The sequence below is a fragment of the Ornithorhynchus anatinus genome, chromosome 1 (assembly GCF_004115215.2).
Source record: "Ornithorhynchus anatinus isolate Pmale09 chromosome 1, mOrnAna1.pri.v4, whole genome shotgun sequence".
NCBI classification, from domain to species: domain Eukaryota; kingdom Metazoa; phylum Chordata; class Mammalia; order Monotremata; family Ornithorhynchidae; genus Ornithorhynchus; species Ornithorhynchus anatinus.
The window spans coordinates 34,579,510-34,594,511 of NC_041728.1; the positions used below are offsets into that span (position 1 = coordinate 34,579,510).

The following is a 15,002-nucleotide window of genomic DNA, read 5'->3' on the forward strand; positions in this document are numbered from 1 at the left end:
AGGGAGGCATCCGGATTCTTAATCCCAGCTCTGCCGTCTGTCTGCCGTGTGACCTTGGGAGAGTCACTTGGCTTCCCTGGGCTTCAGTTCCTTCATCTGTAAAATGGGGATTAAGACGGTGAGCCCTGAGCGGGACAGGGACTCTCTCCAACCTGATCTTCTTGTATCTACCTCAGCGCTTAGTACAGTGCCTGGCACATAGTAAGTGCTTAACAAACACCGTAAAAAAGGGCCCCAATCCCAGCTCTGCCACTTGTCTACTGTTGCGACCTTGGGCGGGTCACTTCACTACTCGGTTCCCTGATCTGTAAAATGAGGATTAAGACTGCGAGCCTCAAGTGCGTGAAGACTGCTTCACTCCTCTAGGGAAGCAGAGTGGCCTAGTGGAGAGAGCACGGGCCTGGGAGTCAGAAGGTCACGAGTTCTAACCCTCCCTCCACCACTAGTGTGACCTTGGGCAAGTCACTTCACTCCTCTGTCCCTCAATTCCCTCACCTGTAAAATGAGAATTAAGACTGTGAGCCCCAAGTGGGACGGGGACTGTGTCCACCTGAATTATCTTGTATCTACCCCAGAGCTTTGAACGGCTCCCGGCACACGGTAAATGCTTTAACAAACGCCATAATAATAATAATTATTATTATTCTCCGTGCCTCAGATACCTTATCTTTAAATTGGGGATGAAGGCTATGAGCCCTATGAGGAACACTGCCCGGGTCCAACCTGATCAGCTCGTACCTACCCCAGTGCTTAGTACAGTACCCGGAGCATAGTAGACACTTAACAGATACTATTTTAAAAAAATGGGAGGGAAATAGACGAATATAGGTAGGTGGGGCAGTGGGAGGCAGATAGCTTTTTTTTTTTTTTAAGGGTAGGAAAGGTGTGGGCGTGTTTGAAAGCGGTGGGGAAACAGCCAGCGGAAAGTTGGCACAGAGAAGGAAGACGGTAAATGTGCGCTTCTGAATTTAGAAGGTGGGAAGGGAGGGGGCAGACCGCCTAGAAGGAGGGTAAGCGTGGACGGGAGGATGTTGGGAAGACAGGGAGAAGGCTTCGAGTAGCTTCTCCCCCTGTAGACTATAAGCACTTTGAGGACAGGGATCGTGCCTACCCACTCTGGTTGCGCTGTACCCTCCCGAGCGCTTAGCACGGTGCTCTGCACACGGTAAGCGCTCGGTAAGTACCTCGATCGATTGATTATGCCTGATGGTTTTGCTTTTATCTACAATGTGGGGGGAGCGGGGGTTGCCTCGGGAAGGAATGAAAGGACTTCGGCATAGCTGGCAGAGGAACGGAGAGAGGAAAGCTGACGGCGCCAAGCCGAAGGGCGGGGAGGGTAGCGGCACGGATGACCATCGACCGAGGTGACCCGGAGCTGGGGTCGGATAGCCTAGAGTCCCACGGAGGGCCAGGGGAGTGAGTCTCTGGAGTTCGGCAGAGGGGTGGTGCTCATCTCCCAGGGTAAAAACGGCCACCACGAAAAAGCCGTTGGGCCTAACGGAAAGGCTTGGGAGTCCGAGGACCTGGGTTCTAATCCTGATTCTAATCCCGATTCACTTCTTTGTACCTCCTCTGTAAAATGGGGATTCGATGTCCGCTCTCTCCCCTTCAGAGGGTGATTCCCTCTGTGGGGCAGGGGCTGGGTCTGACCTGATTATCTTGTATGAAGTACGGTGCTCTGCACACAGTAAGCGCTCAATAAATGCAGTTAAATGAATGAACCCCAAGGCTCAGAACAGCGCTTGGCATATAGTAAGTCCCGAACAAACACAATTATCTCCCCTTAGGTCAACGAAACGGTAGATTATGTGTTCCAGTCCAGCAGGCAAACCTTTCGATATAACCCATCCTGCCCATCTAACCCTCATGCGAGGAGAGGAGAAGTTTCTCTCCTGGGGGCCACCATCTCTCTACCCTCTCTAGGGAAGCAGGGTGGCCTAGCGGATAGAGCCCGGGCCTGAGAGTCAGAAGGACCTGGTTTCGAATCCCGCCTCGGCCGCTTGCGCGACCCTGGGTAAGTCACTAAAGTTCTCTGTGCCTCAGTTACCTCATCTGGAAAATGGGGATTAAGACTGTGAGCCCCCCGTGGGACAGGGACTGTGTCCAACCCAATCACCTGGTACCTAACCAGCACTCGGTACAGTATCTGGCCCAACCTCTGGTGGGTAAACTAGCTGTGGGCAGGGAATGTGCCTGTTTGGTATTGGATTGTACTCTCCCAAGTGCTTAGTACGGTGCCCTGCACAGAGGAAGTACTCAATAAATACGATTAATGTACGAATGAATAGTAAGCACGTAAAAAAATACCATCGTTATTATTATTACTCCACGTCTACGGGGTGTCTCTCTCCTTTCATGCCGACGCTATTCAAAGCTCGGCTAAAACCCGTCTTCCTGACTCTCACCCTCCTCTCTGCGGCGCTACTCCTATCCGTTATGGGTCTACGCAGTAGCTACTCAAAAGAATGCCAAGTGATTTTTTTTTTTATGGTAGTTGTAAAGCGCTTACTACGTGTCAAACACCGTTCTGAGCACTGGGGTAGGCGCAGGTCAATCGGGTCAGACACAGTCCCGCCCACAGTCTAAGTAGGAGGGAGAACAAGTGGTCAACACCCATTTTATAACCGAGGAAACTGAGGCCCAAAGAAGCAGAGCGTCTCGCCCAAGATCACGCAGCAGACAAGCGTCGGAGCGGGGATCGGAACCCGGGTCCTCCGATTCCCAGGTCCTACACTCTTTCCACTAGGCCACGCTCCTTCCCTAGGTCAGTTTGAATCGACCTGGGAGGGTCGAACTCATTCTGGCACCAAAAAATGTCCCTCTACTAGCAGTTTTCACAGAATCCACCTGAGGAAAATAGGTTAAAGCAAAGGATCCGGTGTGGAATGGGCTGAGAGAGCAGATGAATGAAAAATCCGATCTTGAATTCTTCGAACATATGACGACGATGACGACGACGGCATCCGTTAAGCGCTTACTATGTGCGGAGCACTGTTCTAAGCGCTGGGGGAGATACAGGGTCGTCAGGTGGGGCTCACAGTCTTCATCCCCATTTGACAGATGAGGTCGCTGAGGCCCACAGAAGTTAAGCGACCCGCCCAAAGTCACCCGGCTGACAGACGGCGGAGCCAGGGTTATCCTCGGGGATATTTAGCAAGGGTTGCTGGGAGTTTGGGGGGTTTTGTTTTTGTTTTCTGGTTTTGACGGTCCCCCTGGGTGAGAAGGGAGGATTGGGGCCTCAGCTAAGGGGAGGAAGAAGGCAGATCTGAGCAGAGGAGTGCTGAAGGACAGCTCCACGGGCAGCCTGGCTCCGCGGGACACATTTCGGCCAGGGATGCCGCGAAAACAAAATACCGTCCGGACCGGCCGGGAAACTTCAGCTTTGTCGGCCCGGAAGATCTCTTCCAAAGACCCGACGACACAACCATCTCCCTCTCCCAAGAGACGGCCAGAGAAGATCACGGTGTAGCGGACAGAGCCCCGGGGTGGGAGTCGGAAGGTCACGGGTTCTAATCCCGCCTCCGCCACCCGTCTCCTCTGGGTCTCAGTCACCTCATCTGTCAAATGGCGATCACGACTGGGAGTCCCACGTGGGAAAACCTGACTACCCTGTATCTACCCCAGTGCTTAGAACAGTGCCCGGCACACAGTAAACACCGTAATTATCATCACGGCGCACGGGCCTGGGAGTCAGAAGGTCACGGGTTGTAATCCCGGCTCCGCTCCTCGTCTGCTGGGTGACCCCGGGCAAGTCGTTTCACTTCTCTGTGCCCCCCTCGGTTACCTCGTCGGTAAAAGGGGGACTGAGACCGTGAGCCCGACCTCGGACGGGGACCGTGTCCGACTCCGCTCGCTCGCTCGCTTAGAGAAGCAGCGTGGCGCAGTGGAAAGAGCATGGGCTTTGGAGTCAGGGCTCATGAGTTCGAATCCCGGCTCTGCTACTTGTCAGCTGTGTGACTGTGGGCAAGTCACTTAACTTCTCTGTGCCTCAGTTCCCTCATCTGTAAAATGGGGATTAAGACTGTGAGCCCCACGTGGGACAACCTGATTCCCCTGTGTTTACCCCAGCGCTTAGAACAGTGCTCTGCACATAGTAAGCGCTTAACAAATACCAACATTATTATTATTATTATTGTATCCACCCTGGCGCCTGGCCCAGTGCCTGGCACATAGTAAGCGCTTAACAGATACCGTCATCGTTATAATTAAAGATCTCAAGACCTCCGTCGAAATAGCGGGTTGGCTTTTTAATCCACGGTATTTATTGCCCATTTATTTTGTGCGCGGCACTGTGGTAAGCTCTTGGGAGAGCGCATTACCACTGGTAGACTTCCCCTTCCTATCCAGGCCAACTTCACTCCGGATTTAAAAAAAAAAAAAACCAGGTTAAGAAAAGTCTCATAAACTCATGAAGCCAAAAGGAAAGTGACCATCTTGGGTGCATGTCTGGAATTAATACTTTAGCTGGGCGGGGTGGGGCGAGGGAGGGGTTCTTCTGTTCTTTAAACAAGCCCACAGATCAAAACGAGTGTGGGCACGAATCAATCGAGCTCCAAATACGCAAAGGGCAGATCATCCTGGATTCCCAAGAAGCCACGGACTGATGACCGAGGTCACGAGAAAGGAGAGGCTTTGAGCATATTTTAACGGTGGTTCAGAAGGGCCTCCTTTTGCAGATGAAGAAGAAGGTAAAACATGTTGGAAAGGCAAACGGGGATGACTGTTCTTTAGCAAAGACATGTCTTAAGTCTCAAAATCCTATCTTTCCACGAGGAAAGATTCTGGTTTTCATCTCTGGTTACACCTCAGACTCGGAGGAGAGTTAAACAGTTCCATCTAGCCCGTCAATTAATTTAGAGGCTTATCCTGGGAAATTTCTTCGGTGGAGAGCCCTGGATTTGAAGGGCATTTTGAGAGAATAAGGTTTGAAAATGAGTGTTTACCAGATGGATGCTTTAGCAAAGATGAAATTTCAAAACGATTCTCCCTTCCCTTGAAGACCAGGGAACCAAGGTTTGGCCTAGACTAAAACACTACTCCAGACCAACGAACTGGACGTTCCGTGCCCCTTCAAATGGTCGGTCAGGCAATCGTACTTACCGAGCGCCTTACTGTGTGCAGAGCACTGTACCAAGCGATTGGGAGAGCACAATACGACGACAAACAGACGCATCCCCAAACAGGAAAGGGGTGCGTTCGATGTGTTTGAAACCTGACCTAAAACTTGACAGGTACACAGACACCCACAGAGTCCATCGAGAAGCGTTGGTTATAGATCGTTTCAACTCTATTTCCCGGGAGTCTGGGTTTCTAAAGGGCAAGATGTAAAGCTTCTGGAAGCCTCAAGGGGAGGCCGGAATTAAATCTAGGTCAAACTCGGAACACCCCCGAGGAGCCGAAAAAACTCTGCCGAGCTAGAGGATTTTGGCCTCCAAACGGGGCTCTCCGAATGGCGTGATTTCTATCTGGTTAAGCTCGATTGAGCCAAGTCCCCTCTCTTCCTGCCCTCTATGCTCTGTGCTCCCTCTCTGCCCCGAGAAGTCAAGAAATCACCTCTAGCCAGGCAACGTTGGGCAGTGCCAACCCTGGGTCTCTGAGGTTAGTCGTGGAGGGCTTCCAGGATTGTCTCCTTGGAGGGCACGATGGGGAGTGTCAAATCTCCAAATGTAGGCTTCCGCGGAGGAAACCAAGCATCTCCCTACACCGTTGGCCGTGAAGGACTGGGATAACAATAACGATGGTATTTGTTGAGCGCTTCCTCTGTGCAAAGCACCGTTCTAAGCACGGGGATAGACACAAGGCAATCAGGTTGACCCAGGCGGGGCTCACAGTAAAATCTCCATTTTACAGATGAGGTCACTGAGGCACAGAGAAGTGAAATGGCTTGCCCAAAGTCACACAGCTGATGAGTGGCGGATCCGGGATTAGAACCCACGACCTCTACCTCCCAAGCCCGGGTTCTTGCCACGAAGCCACTCTGCTCCTCGGCCTCACGCTGAAAGCTGCCTCTCCCGCCATCCCTTCCCCCGCCCCCCCACATCCCGTTCTGCATCACTGAGAGAAGCCCACCGTTAAACTTTCCAGCGGTATCCGCTGAAGCGCTTACTATGCGCCAGGCCCTGTTTTAAGCGCTGGCGCAGAGACAACCTAAACAGATTGGACACAGTCCCTGTCCCACGTGAGGCTACCCGTCTTAATCCCCGTTTGGCGGATGAGGTCACCGAGGCGCAGACAAGTGAAGTGACTTGCCCAAGGTCGCGCACATCAGAGACGAGGCGGGGCCGGGATTGGATCCCGGCCTCTGCTCTTCCCATTAGGTCACGTCGCTTCTCTAGACACAGACACTCCATTCCTATCACCGACACTAAATTCTTACCAGACGGTATCATCAACCTGCCATCTTCAAGTATTGCTCTCTAGACCTTCAGCTCCTTGTGGGCAGGGGACGTGTCCGCCAACTCTGTCGCACCGCACCCTCCCGAGCGCTCGGTACAGTGCTCGGCACCCAGCAAGTGCCCAATAAATACCACCCATCGACCCATTGAGGCAGTAAGACCTAGGGGTGAGAGCACCAGAAGGGAAGTCAGGACACCTGGGTTCCGGTCCTGGCTCCACCACTTGCCTGCTGCGTGACCTTGGGCAAGCCACCTGAACTCTCTTGGGCCTCGGTTTCTTCATCTCTAAAACCTGAGCTCCTTCTCTTAGGGAAGGGACTACGTCCAGTCTGATGACTTGGCGTGCGCTCGGTACACAGTAAGCATTTAATAAACGCCGTCAAGATTATTATAATATCATTACTGTTCAAGAGACTTTTCTAGTGTCCCAGAGTAAAGGAGACAAAAGAAGGGCCCCATTCAATTTTACAGAGCAAGAGGAGTCATCTGGTATTGTTCCGAATCCCGAGCGTCATACAGAAAAGGGATGATCTAAAACGAACGTTTTAATAGTTACATCGGAATTAATAAGGTGCAATCCCAGCTCTGCCGCTTGCCTGCTGGGTGACCTTGGGCCAGTCACTTGACTTCTCTGGGCCTCAGTTCCCTCATCTGTAAAACGGGGATTTGACCACCTGAACTCTCTAAGTCTCAGTTTCCTCACCTCCAAAATACGGATCCGATACCTGATCTCCTTCTCTTAGACTGAGAGCCCCATGCGGGACGGGGCCTGTGTTCAACCTGATTAGCCTGGATCTACCTCAGCGCTTAAGCCCGGCACATACTCGGCGCTTAAACCAACGCCATAAGAAGAGAAAAAAAATCATGAGTTATTGGCAGAGAAGGGGGCAGTTCCGACAGTGTAGACGAAGTTAAACACGGAGGGCGGTTTAAGAGCTGCTGGGAACGTCTGGAGAGAGAATTTGTGATTTCGGCCCTTAATCGAAGAGATGATTTGGGATGCGGAGTGAAGGGTAAACGCTGTCGCTCGGAGAAAGGAATCAATCGCTTTCCAAAAGGCTTATCCATATTCTAAACCCTACCCTTAAAAATATCGTGTGTCGGCTGAGAGGCGCCGACCATTCAGGTTCTTTAGGGGAGAGGAGACCCTCGTGCGGAGGGGAGGGTGTCTGCGGGGAAGTCGGGACAGAGAGCGGAGAAGAGAAAGAGTGCAGACGCGAACCAAGACAAAAATCAGGTGTTGGGACAAGGTCCCGGAGGTAAGTCGGCAAAAGAGAAAAGTCTAGCTCTAAAAACAGGAGACGGAACGGACAGAGAAAGGACAGAATCTGATCCTTGGTCTTCTAAAGGGAAGGGAGGGGAAATGGTATCCGTTCTGGGGATTCGCCGTGCCAAGCACTAGGCCAAGCGCGAGGAACGACACGAGTCAATGTAGGGAAATGAGACGCATCGTTCACCCAACGGAGGGCCCGCGGGTCAACCTTTTAGAGGTAAGGACCGAAGCGGGGACTCCGGGCCGGGAATTCAAAGGAGGCTCGGCTCCGAGGTGCCGGAGAGGTCACCCGGTGGGTCAACCCGGCCCCGTCCGGGGCTCTTTCGGATCCTCACGGCCGGTTCGGCCGAAGCCTCGGCGACGACGCTGATGATGGGCGATATCTCCCAAGAGCTCAGCGGGCGCCTAACCTCGCACCGACCGGGGAAGGGACGAGACGATCGCGTCCGGCGGCCCGTCGGACGTCTCCGCCCGACGCGGGGCTTCCCGTCTGGCGCGGGGGGGATATTCCCTCCCCCTTTTACGGATGAGGAAACCGAGGCACGGGGAGGTCGCGAGCTCCGGCCAAGGTCACGCCGAGGACCCCGGCTCTCCCCGCAAGGCCACCCCGCTCGTGGGAGGTGGGGGAGACCGGCAAGATGCTTAGGTCTGGAGATGGAGGTCGTTGGGAGATGACCCAGGCCCCTGGAAACCGGGAAGAGAAATCCTGTAGGGGGGAAGGGGTTTGGGGGGCCAGAGGGTTGTGTGTGGGGGGGGTCTTTTCCGGGGTGTTGGGTTTAGGTGAGGACCCCCCCCCCCCCGGAGGGCCGAGCCCTCCGACCGGGCCTGCGGTAGCCCGGGGCATCCTTGGAGGCCGGTGGCCCCGACTCCGGGACCTCCAACCGCTCCGCCCTCCACTAGTGACCCCCTCCCGGTGGATGGCTGCGGGGGGACCCCCTCCCACATCCCCCCTCCTTACGGTGGCCGGCTGGGGGGACCCCCAGAGCCCCCATGTAGTGGCCGGCCGGGGAGACCCCCCCCACCCCCGGTCCCCCGGGGCACCTCCTTGTAGGGGCCGGCTGGGGGGACGCCGGCCCACCACGCCCTCCCAGCGGCTGGCTGGCGGGGGGCCCCCCACCCTAAACCGGGACCCCCGTCACCCCCTTGTAGGGGTCGGCTGGGGGACCCCCGGCCCTCCGCCCGTCAGCCCCTTAGAGTGGACGGTCGGGGGGCCCCCCGGCTCCCCGCCCGTCAGCCCCCGGCCGCGTCCGCTCACAGTGGACGTCCGTGTTCCGTGCCAGGCCGTCGGCGGCGTTGGGGGTCCCGTAGTGGCTGGGGAAGAGGGGCGGCCTGCGGGGCAGCGGGCCCGGCCACCAGCCCCGCGAGCGGGGGGGGCAGCGCCGCCCGCTCCTCGCCGCCGTCTCCTTCTTCTTCTTCTTCTTCTTCTTCTTCTTCCTCCTCCTCCTCCTCCTCCTCCCCGTCCTCCCCGCCGCCCTCCTCCGCCGCCCCTCCCGCCCCGGGCCCGGGCCCGGCGGAGCCCGGCTGGCGGCCGAGCAGCGCTCTGGAGGGCTCCATGGAGGAGGAGGAGGAGGAGGAGGCCGGGCCGGCGGGGGCACCGGGAGGGGGGAGCGCGGCGGGGGCTCCGCGGGGCGGGGGGGGGGGGGGGCGGCACCGGGACCCGCCGCCGCCGCCGCCGCCGCCGCCGCCTATTGTTCGCCCCGCTCGGAGGGCGCGGCGCCCCCTGGCGGCCCTGCCGGGCGCGGCGGGCGGCGCGGGGAGGGGCGGGGCCCCGGCTCCGGCCCCGCCCCCGGCCCCGCCTCCCCTCCCCATCGGCCGGCTCCCCCCCGGGGCGGCGAGACGCGCGCTCTGATTGGCTCTCCGCCCCCCGGGCCCCGCCCCCCGGACCCCGCCCCGCCTGCCCGTTGGCCGCCGGCCCCGTCGATCACCGCCGCGGGGGCGGGGGAGGGAGGGGCGAGGGAGGAAGCCGCTCCTCGGCTGGGCCGGGTGAGAAGGGCGCGCCCCGGGGGACCGCACCCACTGACCCTTTTTTATCATTAATAATCATCATAATAATAATGGTATTTGTTAAGCGCTTACTCTGTGCCGAGCACTGTTCCGAACGCCAGGGTGGATCCAAGGTCATCAGACCTGTCCCACGTGGGGCTGACAGGCTCCATCCCCCCCTTTTCTCCAGAGGAGGCCACCGAGGCCCAGAGAAGGGAAGTCATGATAATAATAATAATGTTGGTATCTGTTAAGCGCTTACTACGTGCAGAGCACTGTTCTAAGCGCTGGGGGAGATACAGGGTCATCCGGTTGGCCCCCGTGAGGCGCACAGGCTTCATCCCCATTTTACAGATGAGGGAACTGAGGCACGGAGAAGTGAAGTGACTCGCCCGGAGTCACCCGGCTGACAAGGGGCGGAGGCGGGATTAGAACCCACGACCTCTGACCCCAAGCCCAGGTTCTTTCCACTAAGCCACACTGCTTTTCTTTTTTTTTTTTTTTTTACTGGGCTCGGGTAAAGGCCAGGCCCTCCGATCAAGCGGTCGGGCAACCATCGTGGCCTACTGGGGTTGGAGCCGGTCTCCGGCCCACACGGGGCTCACGGTGTTAAATCCCCCATTTTACAGGTGAGGGAACTGAGTCGGGGACATGTGAGATGACTTGCCCAGGGTCACGCGGCAGACAAGCGGCAGAGCCAAGATTAGAACCCGGGTCCTCTGACTCCCAGGCCCGTGCTCTTTCCCCTAGGCCGGGCTACTTCTTCTACTCTCCCAAGCTTTTAGTACAGTGCCCTGCCCCCAGTAAGCGCTCAGTAAATACCACCGGTGGATCGATTGGTAGATACGGTATCATACCACTGGTTGAAGTGTACGTACGAGAGCTCTCCCTGATGCAGTGCTTGTCAAGAGCTTAATCCTCGTGTTTTGGGAGATATGGAAAAAGGGAGAGAAGGAATAAAATCCCTCATCGCCGTCTAATCGAAAAGAACCCTAAACACCTTCAGTCTCGGGAATTGCTTCTTGATCCGGATGTTCTAATAATTCAAAGTTAGGGAATTCATTAAGCACTTACTGAATGACAAGCATTGGGCTAAATTCATCCCCTTGATTCTATTTATTGCTATAGTTTTTGTCTATCTCCCCCGATTAGACTGTAAGCCCGTCAGTGAGCAGGGATTGTCTCTATCTGTTGCCGATTTGTACATTCCAAGCGCTTAGTACAGTGCTCTGCACATAGTAAGCGCTCAATAAATACTATTGAATGAATGAATGAATGAATGAACGCTGTCTCTCAATTTGAGTCTGATTGATTGCAGCAATAGGAGCGATTTGGGTTTGCCGTAAATGAGAATTTTCTGACCGTTTTATGCCCAGAATTTATTCTTAGTGTCTGTGTCTTTGGCTAGATGGTCAGCTTCTTAAGGGCAGGGACTGTGACTACGGCGTGGCTTAGTGGAAAGAGCCCGGGCTTGGAAGTTAGAGGTCGCGGGTTCTCATCCCGGCTCCCCGCTTGTTAGCTGTGTGACTTTGGGCAAGTCACTTCACTTCTCGGTGCCTCAGTTATCTCATCCGTAAAATGGGGATTAAGACTGTGAGCCCCATGTGGGACAATCTGAATACCTTGTATCTCCCCCGGCGCTTAGTACGGTGCTTGGCTCATAGTAAGCGCTTAACCAGTACCATTATTATTATCATTAATAATAACTATGCAGTGCTCTGTTTTATCCCCATTGTACAGACGAGGAAACGGAGGCCAAGAGAGGTGAACTGACTTAACCAAGTTCACGCAGCAGGCTAGCGTCAGAGCTGGGACTAGAACCCACCTCTCCTTTTGGAAGGGGGTATTTTATTCATTCATTCATTCATTCATTCAATCATACTGATTGAGCGCTTACTCTGTGCAGAGCACTGTACTAAGCACTTGGAAAGTACAATCCGGCAACAAATAGAGACAATCCCTACTTAACAACGGGCTCACAGTCTAGAAGGGGGAAGACAGACAACGAAACAAAACAAGTAGGCAGGCATCAATAGCATCGATATAAAGAAATAGAATTATAGATATATACACATCATTAATAAAATCAGCGTGGCTCAGTGGAAGGAGCATGGGCTTTGGAGTCAGGGCTCATGAGTTCGAATCCCAGCTCTGCCACTTAGCTGTGTGACTGTGGGCAAGTCACTTAACTTCTCTGTGCCTCAGTTCTCTCATCTGTAAAATGGGGATTAAGACTGTGAGCCCCACGTGGGACAACCTGATTCCCCTGTGTCTACCCCAGCGCTTAGAACAGTGCTCGGCACATAGTAAGCGCTTAACAAATACCAACATTATTATTATTATTATTATTAAAATAAATAGCATCATAAATATGTACATATATACACAAGTGCTGTTAAGCGCTTATTATTTGCCAGGTACCGGACTAAATGCCGGGGGTAGATACAAGCTAATTAGTTTGGACACAATCCGTGTCCCGACTGGGGCTCAAAGTCTTAATCCCCATTTGACAGATGAGGTAACCGAGGCCCAGAGAAGTGAGGTCACTTGCCCAAGGCCACACAGTGGACAAGTGGCAGAGCCGGGATCAGAACCCAGGTCCTTCTGACTCCCAGGCCCGGGCTCTATCCACTAGGCAACGCTGCTTCTCTCCTGACTCTCAGATCCACTAGGAAATGGTTCCGTCTTCAGAAACTATTTCCTAGTGGGTCTGAGAGTCAGGACCCTCAGTCTGGCAAATGACCATAAAGAACTGGGAAGCGTCACTGGGGACATTCCCCTGCCTTCAGGCTGAATCAGACCGAAAGGACACCAAGCGCATGAGTATGTAGTCTGGCTTCCTCTAGGCCGTAAGCTTGTTGGGGGCAGGGGACACTTCTACCAACTCCGTCGTATTATATTCTCCAAGGAACCCCTGCGCCCTCATGAGGAAGGTGCCCTTCGTCCTGGACCTGATCCTGACCCATTCCCTGCTCCTCCTCGCCGTCAACTGAAACCTGGCTCCCCCCAGTGACACGGTCTCCCCTGCTGCTCTCTTCAGAGGGGGCCTCCGCTTCTCCCACTCCCCAAGGGGTAAGGGGGGAGAGTCGGATTCCTTCTCTTTCCCCCGTTCCGCCTTCCCGCCATTCCACCTTCCCCCGTCCCTCTCTTTCCCTTCCTTCGAGGTCCCTATCGTCCGCCTCTACCACCCGTTCCAGATTCTAGTCTCGGTCATCTACCGCCCCCCAGGCCCCACCCCAACTTTTAGATCCACTGTGATCCCTTTCTTATATTCCTTCTCTCCTTCTCCATCCCTGAATTGCTCCTTGGGGACTTCAATATCCAAATAAACGGTCCCGATGACCTTTTCGCCCCACGCTTTCTATCACTCCTCGACTCCACTGAGCTCCTGCCCCGCCCCAGCTCGCCTACTCACCAACTTGGATGCAGACTCGATCTCATCAAATCTAGTCACTGAACAATCTCTACCCTCCTCAGCTCTGAAATTCCTCTATCTGACCACCAACTCCTCACCTGCCTTCTCTCCCACACACCAGCGATCTATGCTGTTCCCCCACAGAAACCTCCGATTTTTTTGACCCTGTCCAATTTTCTCTAGTCATCATGCCCCATTTAGTCTCCATACTCGAACGATCTTCCCTCGACACCCAAAGGGACCCCCTCAACACAACCCTCTCTACTGAACTCAACTCACTCACTCACCTGTATCTTTGTCGATCTCGTACCCCTAACCCACAGCCCCAGATCACCCCTCCACAGACTGCTTTTTTCGCTCCTGTGCATGAGCTGCAGATAAATATAATAATAATCATGGTATTTGTTATTCGTTCATTCGATCGTATTTATTGACCGTTTTCTGTGTGGCGAGCACTGTACTAAGCACTTGGAAAGTACAGTTCAACAACAAAGAGAGACGGTCCCTGCCCACAACGGGCTCACAGTCTGGAAGGGGGGAGCACTTATTTGTTAAGCACTTACTATGTAGTGGGCACTGTTCTAACCGCTGGAGTGGTTACAAGCAAATCAGGTTGAATGCAGTCCCTGGCTCACGTGGGACTCACAGTCTTGATCCCCATTTTACAGATGAGGTAAATGAGGGACAGAGAATGACTTGGCCAAGGTCACACAGCTGACGAGAGGCAGAACCAGGATTAGAACCCCTGACCTTCTGACTCCCAGGCCTGAGGCTCCATCCGCTACACCATGCTGCTTCTCTAGATATCGAGCTGACCCCGGCCCCCTCAGGTTCATCCTTGTGTCCTTTATGTCTGCCCTCTCCTCTGGCCGGCAGCATTATTTCTCCATCCTTATTGGCACCCTTGCCACTTGCCCTCTCCAGTTGTTCCAGACATTCAACTCCCTCCTCGGGCCTCCTGTCCCTCTGCCTCCCCCCCTCCCTTGCCCCCGGTGATCTGGCCACCTACTTGATTAAGAAAATTGACACCATCAGGTGTAAGCTCCCCCAAATCTCCCCTACCCCTCCTCAGTCCCTCCCCTTTCTGGTCCCGTCTTCAACTCTCCCATCCTTCCTAGCAGTTTCTCCAGAGAAGATTTTCTGCCTCCTCTCGAAAGTCCCTCCACCTGCGGAATGGGATACCATTTCTTCACACCTTATCAAAACTCTCGCTGCCTCCCTTCTTTCCTCCCTAATAGCCATCTTCAACCCTTTGCTCTCCAATGGTTTCTTCCCCACTGCTTTCAAAATGCCCATGTCTCCCCTATCCTAAAAAAAAAACCTTCCCTCGACCCCATGGCTCCGCCACCTATTTGCCCCATCTCCCCCCTACCATTTCTCTCCAGACTCCTTGAACGAGTTGTCTACGGGCTCTGTCTCAAGTCTCTCTCCACAATTCTCTCCTTGACCCCCTTCAATCTGGCTTCTGTCCCCTTCATGCCACAGAAATGACACCCTCGAAGGTCACAGAGGATCTTCTTCTTGTCAAATCCAACGGCCTCTACTCCATCCTAATCCCCCTCCTCGACCTCACAACTGCCTTTAACACTGGACCACCCTCGTCTTCTGAAAACGTTTTCCAACCTTGACTTCACTGACTCTGTCCTCTCCTGGTTCTCCTCTTCACTCTCTGGCCACTCGGTCTCAGTTTCTTTGGCGGGTTCCTCCGCTGCCTCCCACCCCCTTACTGTGGGGGGTCCCTCAAGGCTCAGTTCTGGATCCCCTTCTATTGTCCATCTACACCAACTCCCTTGGAGAAACAGCATGGCATAGGGAGAAGCAGCACGGCATAGTGGATAAAGCACGAGCCTGGGAGACAGAAAGTCATGGGTTCTATCCCCTGCTCCGCCACTTGTCTCCTGGGTGACCTCGGTCCAGTCATTTCACTTCTCTGTGC

The 15,002-nt window shown here is 54.5% G+C and overlaps 1 protein-coding gene across 2 annotated transcripts in view; it reads right to left on the reverse strand.

Annotated features, from left to right (window-relative positions):
* Positions 1 to 9,107, reverse strand: part of MAP3K9 (mitogen-activated protein kinase kinase kinase 9) — a 70,590-nt gene extending 61,483 nt beyond the window's left edge. The window contains exon 1 of one of the 2 annotated variants that reach the window (XM_029072522.2): positions 8,924 to 9,107. The gene's annotated coding sequence lies outside the window, so the exon portion shown is untranslated. The remainder of the gene's footprint in view (positions 1 to 8,923) is intronic. The other variant, XM_029072505.1, reaches the window with a different exon arrangement.
* Between the last annotated feature and the right edge of the window lie 5,895 nt (positions 9,108 to 15,002).